This window comes from Mustelus asterias, chromosome 7, assembly GCF_964213995.1.
Source record: "Mustelus asterias chromosome 7, sMusAst1.hap1.1, whole genome shotgun sequence".
In the NCBI taxonomy this organism is placed as follows: Eukaryota; Metazoa; Chordata; class Chondrichthyes; order Carcharhiniformes; family Triakidae; genus Mustelus; species Mustelus asterias.
Window position 1 is genome coordinate 41,814,016 of NC_135807.1, and position 19,886 is coordinate 41,833,901.

The following is a 19,886-nucleotide window of genomic DNA, read 5'->3' on the forward strand; positions in this document are numbered from 1 at the left end:
TGCAGCAAGATTGGAAGATCGTTACATCACAGTGCTGCATATTGTCAGCATATGAGTCACAGATTTAACAGTACCACGGCTTATTCCTTTATTAACAGGGTGCTTTTTGTGTCTATGTTTTTCAACAACTAGGAATTGTATTGAATATGTGAGAAATTGTACATCGAAAGCAGCAAGTGCTGAGCAAATGTTTTCTCAAATAATTCTAGGTATATTGTAAATGAGAATCTAATTTTGTGCATTAAGAACCAAAAACAGTGAACTCAAAGAGTTTAGAATTTGCCGACATGACCTTTTTGCTGCAGAATTTGGCTGTGTAGTGCCAGTATTTCTGGCACTGTGGGTGCTGTTTTAAGTCAAACTGGTGTTGACACATGCACATGTGAAGGCTACACCAGACACTACTTTCGGTTGATTCCTAATGTTGGAGCAGGGCACATGCACTGGAACAATACAGTGTAAGCAGATTGTAAGGCCAGTCAACTTGATTCTCAGGGTGCCATTTCAACCTGAATGCTTCAGCTGACACCTTCCTTTAACCTCACACAGCTGAACATGTATTTGCCAGCAGGAAGGACCCCACATCAGTGCTATTTGCAGAGATCATTAACTACTTGCAGAGATTAACTGTTGATTGATTTCTGGTGGCTATTGCTGATTTAGTGCAAGTATTTGTGATGTTGCGTTGCTAGTTGAAGTTGCTGAGGTCTAAAGAGAATGGTGCGATGTATGGCAAAGGCATTGGTTCTGATTTCAGGAATCATGTTTAGATCATTTTCTCCCAGTCAAGGGTGTGTTAGTTTATAACTCCCCAAGTTGTGACAATTCCACCACAGCAGCTGAGACAATGCCTCCATGCACTGGAGGAAAGATCGCTGGACTTTAGTGAGACCTTGCAAGCCCCTTTAATTACTGTCATCTGTAGCATGATGGCAGCGGTCTGAGCTTAGTGTGACAGCAAGCTGTGCATGCTAAGCAACATGCTGAACTTGCATGACCTATGTCTGAGCATCCACAATATTGGAAGCAGAGATTTTGACCATCTAACTATGGGTGGGTCCACAGAATGTGAACGAAGTTGGTGACCACCTCCATACTGGAAAGGATGGCCCTCAAGTTCTGCAAAAACCGTGTGCAAAATTGGTTGCAGGTTCCTCCATGTTCCTTAATAGTGACCACAGGCTTTCTGCTAGGTCTTCCAAAACACCAAGCATTTCTGAATGCACAACCATTAGTCATTTTTCTATCAGCCATCCTATCAAAGTCCTCATCTCTGTCCTTTGCAGCAGAACTTGTGTATCATCTACCTTGGTAAGTTGGCAGCTGGCCATCCATTTCAGAGGCAAGAGTACAATCAACCAGAACGTTCCCTAGTTTTTCCTCAGACAGAATGATAGAATCTTATAGCCCATCATGCCTGTGCCAGTTCTTTGAAAGGGCTATCAAGTTTAGTCCCACATCCCAACAATACCCTATTTCCCTGCAAATTAGTGCTCTTCAAGTGCTTTCTCAATTCCCTTTGGAAAGTTCTTGTGCAATCTCATTCCACTATTCTCTTAACTTCTCCTCATTATCCCCGATGATGTCTGGTTACTGATGCACATGTTGGACGAAACAGCTTCTCTCCTCTTGTTCTATCAAAATCCATCATAATTTTTGATAGCTCTATTCCCCTTTAGCTTCTTTGGTCTAATGGTAACAAGCCCAACTACTCAAATCTCACCACGTAGCTATATCCTTCAAGCTTGATGATATCCTGCTGAACCTCCTCTGTATCATCCCCATGACCTTGACATCCTTTGTGAAGCACAGTGCCCAAAACTGTACACAAAACTCCACATCCAACCATTGATTGTAATGGTTTAGCCTGATTTCCTCCATTTAAAAAGTCACTAATCCCATATGCTTAGCCGCCTTATCAATTTGCCCTGTCACTTTCAAAGGAATACACATCCCAGGTCCCGTTGCTGTTGCACCCTCAAAGGACAAAGAACAAAGAAAATACAGCACAGGAACAGGCCCTTTGGCCCTCCAAGCCTGTGCCGATCGTGATGCATGCCCAGATCCCTCTATATGTTAATGTTCCTAAAGGTTCTGCCATTTACAGTATAATTCACACCTAAATCTGATCCTCCAAAATGCATCACCTCGCATTTGTCTGGGTTAAACTCCATCTGCCATTTCTGTGTCCAATCTGTCTACATCCTGTTATACCCTCTGATGATCCCTAGCACTATCAGCAACTCCACTTCATGTCATCCGCAAATTTACTAATCAACCCCCCCCCCCCCCCCGCCACATTTTTCTCCAGGTCATTTATATATATACTATAACAACAGAGATCCCAGAACTGATCCTTGCTTCATCCAATCCCATCCAACAATCTACTCTGAAAACTCTGCTCACATTTTGACCTTTGCAGCTGAGATAATCCACAACATTCTTAAACATTTGATTTGATTTAAATTGATTTGATTTGATTTATTATTGTCACATGTATTGGGATACTGGAAAAGTCTTGTTTCTTGCGCACTATACAGACAAAACATATCATTCATAGAGTACGTAGGGAGTAAAAAAAAAAGAGAGTGCAGAATATAGTGTTACAGTCATAGCTATGGTGTACAGAAAGATCAGCTTAATGTGTAGTAGGTCCATTCAAAGGTGTGATGGCAGCAGAGAAGAAGCAGTTCTTGAGTCAGTTGGTACGTGATCTCAGACTTTTGTATCTTTTTTCCGATGAAAGAAGGTGGAAGAGAGAATGCCCAGGATGAGTGGGGTCTTTGATTATCATAGAATCATAGAATCCCTACAGTGCAGAAAGAGGCAATTCAGCCCATCGAGCCTATGCTGACAACAATCCCACCCAGGCCCTATCCCTGCCTCCCCACATATTTATCCTGCTAATATCTCTGATACTAAGGGCAATTTAACCTGGCCAATCCACCTAACCTGCACATATTTGTGAGAAGAAACCGGAGCACCCGGGAGAAACCCATGCATACACAGGGAGAATGTGAAAACGCCACACAGACAGTGACCCAAGACCAGAATCAAACCTGGGTTCCTGGTGCTGTGAGCCAGCAGTGCTAACCACTGTGCCACCGTGCTGGCTGCTTTTCCGAGGCAGGAGGAAGGGTAGACTGAGTCCCAACCAGATGGGAAGCTGGTTTACATGATGGACTGGGCTACGTTCACAACCCTTTTTAATTTCTTGCGATCTTAGTCAAAGCAGGAGCCATACTAAGCTGTGATACATCTGGAAAGAATACTTTCTATGGTGCATCTGTAAAAATTGGTGAGAGTCATAGCAGACATGCTGAATTTCCTTAGCCTTCTGAGGCGTTGGTGGGCTTTTTTATCGATAGCATCAGCATGGGGGGACCAGTACAGGTTGTTGGTGATCTGGTCACCTAGAAACCCGAAGCTCTCGACCATCTCCACTTCATCACTGTTGATGTAGACAGAGGCATGTCTTCCACTGCGCTTCCTGAAGCCGATGACCATCTCCTTTGTTTTACTGACATTGAGGGAGAGATTATTGTCATCGTACCATTTCACCAGATTCTCCGGCTGAAATTCTCCCACCCTGCCCGCTACTGGAATTTTAGTGGGCGGGTTGCGGACACCCCATTGACAGTCGAGCAGGAATTTCCGGCTTTTAGACCAGCACGGCCGAAGAATTCCATCCTCTATCTCTTTCCAGTACTCCATCTCATCATTGTTTGAGATCCGGCTCACTACGGTGGTGTCATCAGCAAACTTGAAAATGAAGTTGGAGCAGAATTTGACCACACGGTCATAAGAAGTATAGTAAGGGGCTGAGGACACAGCCTTGTGGAACACCAGTGTTGAGGATAATCGTGGAAATTCTAAACAAAACAACCCACAGAATTATTACAAAAAGTTTCATTCTTTCCATCTCCCAACATTAACAAATCCATTAAATATTCCGGGATCCGGATGTGTATCTTAGCCCACATCTGGCAGAGGTAATTATACTGCCTCTCTCTGTGTGTCCTCTCAAAGTGTATCATGTCATACTGTTTACATGAACTTTTACCTGGCATGTGAGTGCCCATGTCACCAGTCGGTCAACATTCATCTGAAGTCCACTATACTCCCAATCACCATTTATTACATTAGCAGTTTTGTGAATTTCAAAATTATACTCAGTATATTCAAGTCCAGGTCATTTATATATACTGAGAAAAGAAGAGTTCCTTGGCTACTAAGCTGTGAGTGGCTTTAACACATACTTCTCCCCAGTCAGATAAACATCCACATCCATTCACTGCTACTTCTGCCCCTTATCCTTTAGCCAATTACAAACGCAAGTTACCACTGTCCTGTTAATCCAAGTGCTTCACATAAGTAGTCTGTTATGTGGTACTTTATTAAATGCTTTTTGAAAGTCAACATCTACAACATCAACTACATTACCTTCATCAGCCTCTGTTACCTCACCAACAAATTCCCTCCTCTCTCAGCTTCTTGATGCATTTTGGATCTGACTAACACAATCTACACAGTTGGAGTAGACCTGCATTTCTAACATTGGAATGAGCTCTTATCACTGCTGGTGGAAAGTAACCTAGACTAATAGCATTCCTGATCTAAATCAAGAAAGCAGGTCTTTTGCTAGCAGCCAATATTGATTAGCCAGCTCACATTTCTAATTCCTTCATTGTTCATACAAAATTTCATATCTAGCAATTTGAAAGGCGGCTTCAGTAGCTTCACACTATACATAGAATGAGCCCTGGACCAGCGGTAACTCTCCTGCCTCTGAGGAAGAGGGTTATGGATTTGAGACGCACTCCAGATGAGGGGAAGAGTCTGGCCATCCAGTGGGATTCTCATGTCCGATATTAGTGTTGTATGACATCCCTTATTGCATGTAGTTGGTCCTTCTGATAGGAAGTTATTGTTTATGCTATTACTTGCCCACATAAAAAGTAATTTCATTACAGGGGGAGGCAATGGCCTAGTGGTATTATCGCTAGACTATTAATCCAGAAACTCAGCTAATGTTCTGGAGACCCGGGTTCAAATCCCACCATGGCAGATGGTGGAACTTGAATTCAATAAAAAAAATCTGGAATTAAGAATCTGCTGATGACCATGAAACCATTGGCGATTGTCGTAAAAGCCCATCTGGTTCACTAATGTCCTTTAGGGAAGGAAATCTGCCGTCCTTACCCGGACTGGTCTACATGTGACTCCAGAGCCACAGCAATGTGGTTGACTCTCAACTGCCCTCGGGCAACTACGGATGGGCAATAAATGCCGGCCCAGCCAGCGACGCCCATGACCCACGAATGAATAAAAAGCTATCCAAAGTATGATCTGCTGGTTGGAAAACAATGGGTGAGATTCTCCGTCTGCGCTCGCCCCAAAACAGAGAATCCCACCTGAGGTGAATGGATCTTTGCTTGGTCCACCCGTTGCCCGCTACAACCCCCGTGGCAAGCGGGACGGGAGAATTCCCCTAAATGTTTTTCTAATGTGCGACTAGAAACAGAAGAGAAAAATGAAAGAAGAAGTCTGTGTGGAGTTTGCACATTCTCCTCGTGTTTGCGTGGGTTTCCTCCGGGTGCTCCGGTTTCCTCCCACAGTCCAAAGATGTGCAGGTTAGGTTGATTGGCCAGGTTAAAATTGCCCCTGAGATGCGTAGGTTAGAGGGATTAGCGGGTAAATATGTGGGGGTAGGGCCTGGGTGGGATTGTGGTCGGTGCAGACTCGATGGGCCGAATGGCCTCCTTCTGCACTGTAGGGTTTCTATGATTTCTATGAACACTATGATTTCTATAAGAACCTAACAGATTTTGAATAAAATCCATCTTTGACATGTTAATGACACCAAGGAATTACATGGGTAGTGTTACTCCTAATAATCCCTCTTTGAATTGACTTGAAATGATTTATGATAAAACTTCAATAGCAGTGATTTAATGGGATGGTCACAAGGACTTTAAACTAGCAAGTGGGGGGGGAAGAGAAGGGTAAAACTATGGGAAGTTTAATGGTTAATGGGAAGCAAAGCAGCAGGTTAACATGTGGGGAGGAAGGTTCAACTACATGGTGATGCGCGATAAATCACACGGGAGGCTAGATTGTACCCGGGAAATAAAGGCTTTTATTACCAACAATAACGGAGCTACTATATACAATATACAATCCCAGACTAAAGGGTCACCAGACAGAGCAGTGGCCTTTATACATCTCCAGGAAGGCGGAGCCAACTGGAGTGTACCATAGGACAATATTAACAGGTAGAACAGCCCAACCCTAACCCCAACAGTAACATATCTACAAACCCATAGTGCTGGCCAAACATGGCTCAGCACTCCTGGTGGTAACCAACAATGGTTCACCACACATGGAAAATTATGAAAGAAGTTAAAAGGAAGGAGAACTCAGAGGATGTTATAAATGGAGGTGTTAGGATTCAAAAAGGTATAAAAACTAGCATAAAATACTTTACCTAAATGCTCGTAGCGTTCGAAACAAGATAAATGAGTTGACGGCACAAATCATCGCGAATGAGTATGATTTAGTGGCCATTGCAGAGACATGATTGCAGGATGGTCGCAACTGTGAGTTAAATATCCAGGGGTGTCAGACTATTCGGAATGGCAGACAGGAAGGTAAGGGGGTGGGTGTAGCTCTGATATTTAAGGATGACATCAGGGTGGTAGTGAGATGATATAGGTTCTATGGAGAAAAGGATTGAATCCATTTGGATGGAAATTAGAAATAGTAAGGAGAAAAGGTCACTGATAGGGGTAGTCTACAGGCCATCAAATAATGATGTCACGGTGGGGCAGGCAATAAACAAAGAAATAACTGATGCATGTAAAACTGGTACAGCAATTATCATGGGGGATTTTAATCTACATGTCAATTGGTCAACCCAAGTTGGTCAAGGCAGCCTTGAGGAGGAGTTCATAGAACATATCCGCGATAGTTTCCTCAAACAGTATATAATAGAACCTATGGGGGAGCAAGCTATCCTAGATCTAGTCCTGTGTAATGAGACAGGAATAATTAATGATCTTACAATTAGGGATCCTCTCAGAAGGAGCGATCACAGTATGGTTGAATTTTAAATACAGATGGAGGGTGAGAAGGTAAAATCCAATACCAGTGTCTTTTGCTTAAACAAAGGAGACTACAATGGGATGAGGCAGGAGTTGGATAAGGTTGGACTGGGAGCAAAGACTTAATGGAGGACAATTGAGGAACAGTGGAGGACTTTCAAAGTGATTTTTCACAGTGCCCAGCAAACTTATATACTAATGATAAGGAAGGACTGTAGGAAAAGGGATAATCAGCCATGGGTATCAAAGGAAATAAAGGAGGGTATCAAATTGAATGAAAATGCACACAAAGTGGCAAAGATTAATGGGAAACTAGAGGATTGGGAAATCTTTAAAGGTCAACAGAAAGCCATGAAAAAAGAAAAGTAAGATAAATTATGAGAGTAAACTAGTTCAGAATATAAAAACAGATAGCAAAAGTTTCCACAAACATATAAAATGAAAAAGAGTGGCTAAGGTAAAAATTGGTCCTTTAGAGGATGAGAAGGGGGATTTAATCATGGGAAATGAGGAAACGGCCGAGGCATTGAACAGGTATTTTGTGTCGACCTTCACAGTGGAAGACACAAATAACATGCCAAAACAAGGAGGCTATGGCAGGTGAGAATCTATAAATGATCATTATCACTGATGAGGTAGTGTTGGGCAAGATAATGGGGCTAAAGGTAAACAAGTCTCCTGACTCTGATGGAATGCATTCCAGGGCAATAAAAGAGATGGCAGGGGAAATAGCAGATGCGCTCATGGTAATCTACCAAAATTCACTGGACTCTGGGTCGGTTCTGGCAGATTGGAAAGCAGCAAATATGACACCAATGTTTAAAAAAAGGAGGTAGACAAAAGATGGGTAACTATAGGATGGTTAGTTTAACTTTTGTAGTGGGGAAAATGCTTGAATCGATCATCAAGAAAAAAATAATGAGACATCTGGGTAGAAATTGTCCAATTGGGCAGACGCATCATGGGTTCATGAAAGGCAAGGCACGTTTAACTAATTTATTGGAATTCTTTGAGGACATCATGAGCAAGGTGGACAACGGGGAACCTGTGGATGTGGTGTATCTGGATTTCCAGAAGGCATTCAACAAGGTGCCTCACAAAAGGCTGCTGCATAAGATAAAGGTGCAAGGCATTACGGGTAATGGATTAGCATGGATAGAGGATTGGTTAAGTAACTGAAAGCAAAGAGTGGGGATAAATGGGTGTTTTTCTGGTTGGTGACCAGTGACTAGTGGTGTGCCTCAGGGATCAGTGTTGGGATCGCAATTGTTTTCAATTTACCTAGATGATCTGGGGTTGGGGACCAGGTGTAGTGTATCAAAGTTCGCAGATGACATTAAGATGAGTAGTAGAGCAAAGTCTGCAGAGGACACTGAAAGCCTGCAGAGGGATATAGATAGTCTAAGTGAGTGGACAAGGGTCTGGCAGATGGAGTACAATGTTGATAAGTGTGAGGTCATCCATTTTGGTAGGAATAACAGCAAAATGGACTATTATTTAAATGGTAATAATTGCAGCATGCTGCTGTGCAGAGGGACCTTGTGCATGAATCGCAAAAAGTTGGTTTGCAGGTGCAGCAGGTAATCAAGAAGGCAAATGGAATTTTGTCCTTCATTGCTAGAGGGATGGAGTTTAAAAGCAGGGAGGTTATGTTGCAAATGTATAAGGTGTTGGTGAGACCACACCTGGAGTACTGTGTACAGATTTGGTTTCCTTACTTGAGAAAGGATGTGCTGACATTGTAGGGGGTGCAGAGGAGATTCACTGGGTTGATCCCGGAGTTGAGAGGGTTGGCTTATGAGGACAGACTGAGTAGACTGGGACTATACTCTTTGGAACTCTTCTATACTCTTATAGAAACATATAAAATTATGAAGGGAATAGATAAGAGAGAAGCAGGGAGGTTGTTTCCACTGGTGAGTGAAACCAGAACTAGGGGGCATAGCCTCAAAATAAGGGGGAGCAGATTTAGGACTGAGTTAAGGAGGAACTTCTTCGCACAAAGGGTTATGGATCTGTGGAATTCCCTGCCCAGTGAAGCAGCTGAGGCTACCTCATTGAATGTTTTTAAGACAAAGATAGATAAATTTTTGAACAGTAAAGGAATTATGGGTTATGGTGAGTGGGCGGGTAAGTGGAGCTGAGTCCACAAAAAGATCAGCCATGGTCTTATTGAATGGCGGAGCAGGCTCGAGGGGCCAGATGGCCTACTCCTGCTCCTAGTTCTTATGTTCTTATGATTTTTTAAAAATAAAACAAAATCAATAAATTAAACAAAAATGAGGGGGGGGGTGGGGCAGCGAGAGCCCTGGTGGGACACTGTAATTAAAATGAAAAGTCAAAGGAAATTAATATAAATGCTCTTTTTTACAGATTCTGAGAGGTCTGCTCATCGAATTTAGAAGATAGGATCTGAACATGGAAAAGAAGATTGTGGATAACTGAAGTTCAAGCTATTGTGAAATGTCTGTTTTTTACACATTTATTAATAGGTTGTGGAGGTGATTTGAATATTAAAATCCCTATTTTCCTATCATTAGCGGGCCTGGTTCTGAAATCTCTGGGTTGCTAGCCTCTCCGTCCTCACCAGGAGTGGTTCACTCCAGCGGGATTTATAGCAGCTCCCCACTAATGGGGAACAGGCAGCCGAACCTGCTATAGTGAAGGGAGGCCATGGAGGCCCTCCAGGAGGTCAGTGGTAAGGAGGGGTGCTCCCAGGCATTGCCAGCCAGGTGGTGTCAGCCTTGCCCCCTGGCGCTGCCCAAGGGGCAAAGTGCCAATGACCAAGGGGCACCTTGGCACTGCCGACCAGGCATTGGGCAGTGCCAAGGGGGTGGGGCTAGAGGGGGCAGGGCCTATTGGGGGTGCAGGGCCTATGAGGGGGAGATTGGTGGGGGTGGGGGGTCCGCTGCCACTCTGCAGTCAGGATCAGTGGCAGAGGGAGGGAAGGGGCTGATCGGGGTGGTCGGGGAAATCGGGGCTGGTGGGGGGGTGGGGGAGACATTGGGGCTGGCCCGGAGATGTCTGGGACGCCAGTGATCGGGGGGTGAGGGGGATCGGAGGGGCAATAATGCGAGGTCGCGGGGCTGGCCAGTGATCAGGAAGCCGGCAGTGCGCTGCTACTGCGCAAGTGCCAATCTCCGCAATGACAGATCAGCTCATGCTCAATGACCCACTCAGCGCTATGCTGCCAACCTCTCCAGCAGGAATAGGCCCCGCCCAGTGATTTTCAGCGTGAACCTCCCTGAGGCACCCTGTGATGCACAGAGTGTGGGAGACTCTTTCTGAAAATCCCAGTAAAAAAAAACCAGCATGAGTTACTCCAGTTTTTACGCAAATTCATCACTTGGAATGTTTTTGGGAGAATCACCCTCCTCTCCCCACCCACCTCTCCCCCCCCCCCCGCCCCCCCTACCCGTGTCATTTATTTTTTCTTTTGAAAAAGTGGAGGAATAGAGTCACATGTTTGCTAATCCGTTTTTAACAAGAATAAAAAACATTTATTAAACATGAAGAGTTGGATTATAATACAATACTCCTTTACTCTCCCCTTAGGTTCACAAATGTATACAGTTTTCAAAAATAACACCATTTTGAAATCAAACGGCCGATGCCTTCTATGGATTTCTTCTCACAATCCCCTCAGATTATTGTCACATGAGTGTATCCAAACTCCACTCCCAAATAGACCGGCCTTAAAATCTTCTTTCAAACAATGCTTTCCATCAGCTGTTTGCATTCAGAATCCGCTCCATGTTTTCCAACTATCCTGTCAAACAAAGCTTCCGCTCCACTGTTTTAACAAGGAACCCAGCTCCAGGTTTTCCACTTCTCCTTGCAAACTTCCTTTGTTTTAAATGCTTTCATATCAACTCTGAAATCCAGCCACTGATTTCTTCAATTATTTCAAATAATGTCTCACAAACTGTAATAAGTTCTCTCAAACCTTATAACTACTTCAGATATCTTCCTGGCCTCTTGTGGTCCAACATCCTTTCAACTCTCCATGACTTTACTGAACAATATCCTGTTCTGATCTCTGGTTCCTCTGTTCCTTCAACTTCGGACTTCTTGGAAACCATTTTCCCATTCCCTGATTTCTAGAACTAACTGTATGTTCATTCCTCTGGAGCTTGCTTTCAGGCACATTATTCCATTGAATGACTTTTCTGCTTCTAGCAGAACTGAGAGTTATTCACTCTCTGACTTCTCAGCCCCAACTGCTATGAAATGCAGCTAAAACTAAAAGCATTCCTACCCTAAAGGCGCCCCTGGTTACTAAGCAATGACTTTTTACTTCTCCCAGCTTGTTTACTTTTCACACCATAACTCTCTCTAAGCATAAGTGAAGCACAGTGTGTGAGCAGACCAAACCCCCACACATACAAACAACTTTGTCCAGCATGAATCTAACTAGAGTTTTATCCCTCTTATGCAGAACCACTAAATTAAACCCCCACCTTCAACAATACAAAAATAAATCCCTTAAAACAATCTATTTTCCTAAGCAATGGGTTGAAACACTTCTTTTTTAAAACACTTCTTGTTGCAGTTAGTTGAGAGATGGAAAAAAAGGGGGATCGTCTCTACCCTGTCTGTGGCAATGGCAAAAGGTTGTGGGTGAGGGTGAGTTGTATCTGTTGAGATGTAGATTTCAGAAGGATGGAGAGAAAGAAATGCAACTGCAAAATGGATTAGTCAGAGGAGAGCTGTTTAGAAGAATACTAGGAAGGTGAGAGAATGTAATGCCAGCTGAGAGCTGTAGGATACTGACCTTGCCTGACCTCATAAAGTCATTAAATCTTTTTTAGTACAGGAATCAGGTCCTGGGCACAACACTTTGGCTATTGATGACCATCATTGCTGCAACCATTGCTGCCATTGTGACTCCTGATGGCCTCTCCTTCATTGCTGCACTGAGGGTATCATGTTGCCATCTTCTGTACTTGGTCAGAGAAGCCAGAAGTGGGCCAAGGAGGTGGTTTGCTCTGGGAAAGGGTAGCTACAAGGCACACAGGCAGACTGAAATGGTTCCTTCATTCAGCTAAGGGCTAAGGTGAGACGATTTTGTCCTTTATCTTAAGATAAAAGCAAAATATCGCAGATGTTGGAATCTGAAACAAAAACAGAAAATGCTGGAAAATCTCAGCAGGTCTAACAGCATCTGTGGGGAGAGAATCGAGCCAACGTTGAGAGTCTAGATGACCCTTCATCAGAGCTAAGAGCAAAGAGAATCAACAGATTCTCCTTGCTGATTCTCCTCACCTTTAACAATCTGCACCTTTTTTCTGCCATTCTCGCATTCTGATCACTTAATGGACACTCTTAGCACCTTCTCAGCCTTTGGTATCCTCATTTACATTCCCTTTGTCCAATCCAGCCCCCCCCCCTCCCCCACCCCTGCCCAATAGTCTAAATCTCTGTTGATCCTCTTTGCTCTTAGCTCTGATGATGGGTCATCTAGACTCGAAACATTGGCTCTATTCTCTCCCCACAGATGCTGTTGGACCTGCTGAGATTTTCCAGCATTTTCTGTTTTTGTTGCCCTTTGTCTTGTTCGGCTTTGTGACAAAATAATCTAAATTAAAACTGAGATTCTTCCTTTTCCATGTTTAAAATGGAGGACACAATATGTTCCACTCACAAGATTAGATAAAGGTTCAATTTGATCAATTGAAATATTGTGCTTGCTTCAGCAGCACATATACTTAAATTGGAAAGGTACAGAGAAGACTAGCATGGCCCATGTGCAAGGATGAAACGCAAATTTGTGAAGCTTTCCATATTTTTTAGCTTGCAGAGTGTGCAGCATTCCCCATCCCCCCTCCCCTTAGGTCCTGCACCAATCCAGCTCCCGCCTCCCCCTTAGGCCATGCCTCCATGCCCCACCCCCTTGACCCTACCATTGTGCCAGTCTGGCACTGCCAGGGCACCAGGATAGCAGTGCCAGGCTGCCTCTGAACTTCCGGGTGCCCTCAATGGTCTCCGGTCCTACCGTTGAGGCCATCAATGACAGGTCCCCGTTGATGGGGCCCATACTTGATCCTTACCAGTGAGGACCTTCATCGACAAGGCTGCTAAGGCAAGTGAGCCCGGACGATTGCATCCTGGGCTCACTTGTAATATTTAGATCTGTATTTAAATAGATTTAAATATTGAGGTCAGCCTTGCGTTCTTTTTGAGTGCGAGGTTGATCTCGTTGGGTATCCAGTGCCGCTAAGATCGCAAGAGGTGAGAAATCAGGCACAAACTCAATTTTTTGCCTCACTCTTACTGGCTCACCCCACCCATCGACCGGCATGATGAGAAGGTAAGATCGCCCCGCCCCCCCCTCCCAAGTGTCCCAGTTAAAAGCTGAACCATAAGGTCATAGCTATTGGACAAATCTATTTTGGTTGCATTTGAAAAACGCTAATTCTGTGCAGATTTTCATATTTCTATATTAACAAAAAGCTATCTCCATGATGAATACAGAATATTTTATTTCCTCAATTTCTCAGAATATTATCCATCCATTCTCAATATGACAATTGTCATGAAAATCCATCAGGTTCATGAAAATCCTTGAGGGAATGAAACCTGCCATCCTGATCGGAGCGGTCTACATGTGACTCCAGATCCACAGCCATGTAGTTGATTCTTAAATGGCCTCGGTTCAAGCGTAATTAGGGATGGGCAATAAATGCTGGCCTGGCCAGCAATGCCCACATCCCATGAAAGAATTTTATAAAAGAGCCAATCCAATGTGTTATTCTCTACACCCCCCCAACCTACTGCCACAGGGCTGAGATAAATCAAATCTGCAGAATCTAAACTTTATGGTGCTACTGTGTCTTTAAGAAATGTTTTTTAAGCATGTTCCCTGTAGTTATAAGCAGGCACCGAGCTGTCTGTCCTTTTATTACTGCGAGAAGGCATATAATGGGCCTTTTTGTTTATTTTTAATTTGGGCCTAATCTGGAGTTTATGACCATCTTGAATTGTTGGGGGAAGACTGATTGACAGGTCAAGGTCAGGTGGTTCCTTCACAGAGGAATCCAAGGATTCACTTTCAATTTGTTAGAAGCTCTTGGATTCCAGACTGAAAACAGTGTTTTTCGCTCTCTCCCTTCTCCCGGCTTTATAAATTCTGCTAGCTAGTTGGAAGCAGTCTTTCTTGCCTCTCTGGAATGGAAAACTTTGGTGTCAGTGGTTCTCTGGCTAAAAGCTAGAGTCGATGGTAGTCATGGGGGAGCACTTCAGCGGTCACGGGCATTCAGCCTCTGATCTTCGGGTAAGCGTTCTCCAAGGCGGCCTTCCTGACACACGACAGCGCAGAGTCGCTGAGCAGAAACTGATAGCCAAGTTCCGCACACATGAGAACGGCCTAAACCGGGATCTTGGGTTTATGTCACACTATCTGTAACCCCCACGACTTGCCTGGGCCTGCAGAATCTCACTCGCTGTCCTGTCTGGAGACAATACACATCTCTTTAACCTGTGCTTAATGCTCCCTCCACTCACATTGTCTCTATCTTTAAGACCTGGTTGGCTGTAGAGATTCGCATTCTAATCAGTATTCTGTAACTTGATTTTGTGTCTCTGTATGCCCTGTTTGAGAGCAGATTTCCACTCCATCTGACGAAGGAGCAGCGCTCCAAAAGCTAATGGCATTTGCTACCAAATAAACCTGTTAGACTTTAACCTGGTGTTGTTAAAACTCTTACTGTAAAAGCTAGAGGCCAGCAGTGGCTCTATCTCTACCTCGTGGTGTGCTGGGAGTTCCAGGGTGGGGAAGGCAGAGTTCCAATTCCATATTCACAGTAGGTGTTGTAAAGCTGAAAAATCCAGCATCATGTGAGCATATTTCCTTTCTGTATTAAGCCTGGAATGAGGATGTATGTTTGTAGGGGTGGTTGTGTTGAGCTGTTAAGGTTTATACAATATCAAGATTGGTTTTTTTTCTTGTTTGTAATTGGTAAAAGTTATTGCTAATTGACTTATTATATGTTAACTATATTCTTAAATAAACTTTGTTTGATAAAAGCTCCCTAGTGGGTTGTTTGAATCATACCTGGAGTGAAAAATCTTATGCTTATCCTAGCCAAATACAAAGTGCAAACTTATGATGTAGGTGTCTTTATATGCCCTGTTTGTGAACAAAACTTAACTGACGAAGGAGCAGCGCTCCGAAAGCTAGTGGCTAATGAGAACCTCAAATTTGCACCCTTCATGTGTTTTAATCTGGAGTCTCTCGGTGAGATGCCAGATGCCTGACAAGGAGCTGAACAAATAGGACAATAATTCCAGATTTTTGCATTTAATTGCGCAGATCTAGATTCTGGGGGTTGCTGTCAGATTTACTACTCAATAATTCTGAGCCTTACCATTAATTCTGTTGCAAAATATCTCCTCAGACTTCCTCCACTTCATGATAGTGCGACCACAACCCTCAATTTACCATCAGGCCACCCAACATGGCACTCGAAGATAGTTAATAACATGGGAAGGAAGCCCAGCCCCCAAAATGGATGCAATCTACAGCTGGCACTCTCAGAGAGTCGGTTCACACACTTTGTAAGTTAATTGTTCAGTAAGTTAATATCGATCCCTGAGTATTTGTGGTGAACATCACAACGGAACCTAATCCTCACAGTTGAGCGCAGCTGTGTTCTGTGTAGACATCTAAACCCAAGTAACTTCAAGTAACCAAAAGAGAAAATGCTGGAAAATCTTAGGAGGTCTGGCAGCATCTGTAACGAGAGAAAAGAGCTGACGTTTCGAGTCCAGATGACCCTTTGTCAAAGCAGTCACTCAACTGTGAAGATTAGATTCAGTTGTGATGTTCACCATAAATAATTAAGATATTTGGAATTAATTAACCCCTACAATAATTAAGACATCTGGAATACCGCACCCAGTTCTGGTCGCCACACTACCAGAAGGACGTGGAGGCTTTAGAGAAAGTGCAGAGGAGGTTTACCAGGTTGCCTGGTGTGGAAGGGCTTAGTTATGAGGAGAGATTGGGTAAACTGGGGTTGTTCTCACTGGAAAGATGGAGGATGAGGGGTGACCTAATAGGGGTGTATAAAATTATGAAAAGCATAGATAGGGTGAACGGTGGGAAGCTTTTTCCCAGGTTGGTGGTGAGGTTCACGAGGGGTCATAGGTTCAAGGTGAGCCGGGGGGGAGGTTTAACACGGATATCAGAAGGACGTATTTTACACAGAGGGTGGTGAGGGCCTGGAATGCGCTGCCGGGCAAGGTGGTGGAGGCAGACACACTGGGAACGTTTAAGATTTATCTAGATAGCCACATGAACGGAGTGGGAATGGAGGGATACAAAAGAATGGTCTAGTTTGGACAAGGGAGCGGCACGGGCTTGGAGGGCCGAAGGGCCTGTTCCTGTGCTGTATTGTTCTTTGTATATAAAAACTCAGTTACTTTGAGCTTTGACAAAGGGTCATCTGGATTCGAAAGGTCAGCTCTTTTCTCTCCTTACAGATGCTGCCAGACCTGCTGAGATTTTCCAGCATTTTCTCTTTTGGTTTCAGATTCCAGCATCCACAATAATTTGCTTTTATGACTTCAAATGTTACTGGGTACAATCAAGAGCAGGAACCTTGGTTCCCTGCTGCAGAGGCATTAGGATAATTGCAGCGCTCTTGTATACCCAAGTGAGATGACCCACATTTTTTACCTGTCTAGTCACTTTAACTCTCACATTCATAAGTCAAGGTGATTCATCTGATTAATGATAGCATTGTGTAAAAGTGACCAACAACACACTGGCAGGTGTGTTACACCATATAAGTTGTTACACCATATAAAGTACCAAAATAGATATGAAGACAACAAGAGACTTTTCCCAACAGACTCTTTTGCTTTAATGAAAGTTTAGTTTCCCTTGCCCCAGGTAAACTGGGAACAAGATTATATCTTTCAAACAATTACACTGTCACAATCAAAGGAAACAGACTTTAAGTAGTCTGTCAAATCACATCAGGAGCTAATAACTACTCACCATTCCTACTAAGTCTGAAGGACTCGGATCCTCCTTTGTTCTTCTGATGATCTGTGTCAAAATAGGCTGCTTAAAGTTACACTACAGGTACTTAGATGATCATGTTTGAAAGCCAGGCTTACCCCTCTGAGTACAAAGGGAGCATCCATTCCCAGTTGCTAAATATGACAAGATCAGCTGTGTTCTGTTTGTGCCTAAATACTTTAAATAAAATTATCTGTAAAGGGTTACTTACTGGCATTAACTACTTCACAATAGATATTGTGATGGCTTTGCATTGTATAATCCTCAAAGTTATTCTCCAAGGTAGAACTCGCTGCCAAGCACAAACTTGCAATAGTTTTTTTTCCATATAAAGGGTTAACACTGGAAGTCACACTAATCTAGTGGCCCATGGAAGATCACAGACCCTCTGGGGTAGAGTGTTTGGGCTGTAGCATCTAGCAAATACTGCACAGTGCAACTAGCCAACCTTTCAGTGCACTGGCCAATAATGATGGGTTATTGAACAGAACAGGTTTCAAACACTGTCATTACGTTTGAAACTCTCACAAGGCAGAGTGGGCGGGTGTCCTAGTTACTGTCCATTTTGAAATAAAAATACATGTTACCATTTGAAGATACTGCAAGGTTTTGTATTCACAATGCTTTGATGTGTCATTCTGACCAGTTCTGAAGGAGATTGAGAATATCTGTCCATTTTGTACACAGTTGTCCAACAAATTACAATTGCACCAAACTGGATCTAAATCTAGTCTATGTTATTTTCAGGCAGACTGTAAAAGATAACACAGACCGACACAGGTCCTATTATACAGGTTATAAAGATTTTGTAATATATTTTGTAAAATATGTCATATTTTGCCCTTCAGTAAAGCCTGAACTCATGGGATACAATAATAGAAATGAAAATTGCTGGAAATACGCAGCAGGTCAGGCAGCATCTGGGGAGAGGGAAAAACAGTGTAAATGTTTTATGTCAATGACCATTAACCAGAATGGCCTGATTTGGTTGTGAAGATCAGGGCACGAATTCCATTGCTTGCTGAAGTCCAGGTCTGAGGCGTTCAAGTCAGGCAGTCTGGAACTATACAAGAAATCCAGATATGATTTCAGGAGATCTATCATTGATGGCAACAGATGGTACCGGACCAAGCTAGAGTCCCAGGCTAGCCACACGGACTCCCGCCGACTATGGCAAAGTCTGCAAGACATAACAGGCTACAATGAAGGCACATAGAATCGCCGGCAACAATCGACCCCTTCCCAATGAGTTCAAAGCATTCTATGCACGTTTTGAGAATGAGGTCAGCGAGAGCATGCTTTCCATCCCGGAAACCTCAGCCAAACCAATATCTGAAGTCACCATCGCAGATGTCAGACCAGCCTTCTGGAAAGTCAACCTACGGAAAGCAACTGGCTCGGATGGGGAAGCTGGACAAGCACTCAGATCCTGTGCAGGCCAGTTGGTGGGGATATTCGCAGACATCTTTAACCTCTGAGGTCATGTACCAACCAACTCAAGAACAGCTTCACCCCTGCTGCCATCAGACTTTTGAATGGACCTACCATATTAAGTTGATCTTTCTCTACAGCCTAGCTATGACTGTAGCACTACATTCTGCACCCTCTCTTTTCCTTTTCCATGTACTGAATGTCTTGTCTGTACAGTGCGCAAGAAACAATGCTTTTCACTGTACACAAATACATGTGATAATAAGTCAAACCAAATCAAATCATTGCATGTAATTTACCATCTATCAGATACAAAATTCGCATTGCTGACTTAGAATCATTTGAATTCATCCATTTAGCTATAAATGTAATTTTACTTGATTAAATCTGGATTCCAGAAGAGTAAATATATGTGTTTTAGTCAAGCTATATTTCACAGATATGACATAATTTCTGTGACATAAAAATGTTTCATACAATCCAGATTGAAACAATAGCATATTTCTATCTATGAAGAGTAGAATTAAGGTAATGCAAACAACTTCAGTGATGAAACTGTGCACAGTTGGTCAATAAACAGGGCAGGACAGTGCAACTCAAGTCAGGCAGGTATATGATGAAGGAGTCTCCACCCTTGAATTTGTACTCATTACCTGTATGGCTGAGAATAAAGACTACAATTTGGCAAGCAAAGTGACCATGGCACCGTAGCACAGGAAGCCATTCCAGTTGGAGGAGGAAAAGGGATAAGGGCAGCAATAGTCAAGGGGATAGAAATTGCTCTCTGCAGCCTTGACCAGGAGTTCCAAAGGTTATGTTGGCTGCTGAGTGCGAGGAATAAGGGTATCTCCTCATGGCTGGAGATTAATTTGGAGTCAGGGGCGGGGGGGGGGGGGCGGGGGGAGGGGGGTGGTGGAGGATTATCAGTTGTTGTGAATCAGAATGGGAAATGACGTTATGCTGAGAATGTTTGAGGAGATGGGCTCCAAATTAAAATGCAAAACCTCAAAGATAACCATCTCAGGATTGTTACCTGAGCCACATGCCAATTGGCATGAGGTTAAGCAGATTAGAGAATTAAACCCAAAGCTCAAAGAGTGGTACAGGGAATTTTGTCCATGGAATACTGACACTAGCATTTCAAGAAAGAGGGAGCTATTCTATTGGAATGGGCTCCACATAAACCTACTGGGCCAAAAGTCCTGGGAAATCGTATAACTAGAGCTGTGGATAAGGCATTAAACAAAAGGGGTGGGGGTACGGCATTTAGATGGAAATTTGGAAACCAAAGAGTAGAGTCAAGATAATCGAACAGTGTAGCATTA

General features: G+C 43.4%; 1 non-coding gene across 1 annotated transcript; it reads left to right on the forward strand.

Annotated features, from left to right (window-relative positions):
• Positions 1-12,786: 12,786 nt before the first annotated feature.
• Positions 12,787-12,893, forward strand: LOC144496205 (U6 spliceosomal RNA). Its single transcript, XR_013498391.1, has one exon. It is a non-coding gene; the product is annotated as a U6 spliceosomal RNA (small nuclear RNA).
• Positions 12,894-19,886: the final 6,993 nt, after the last annotated feature.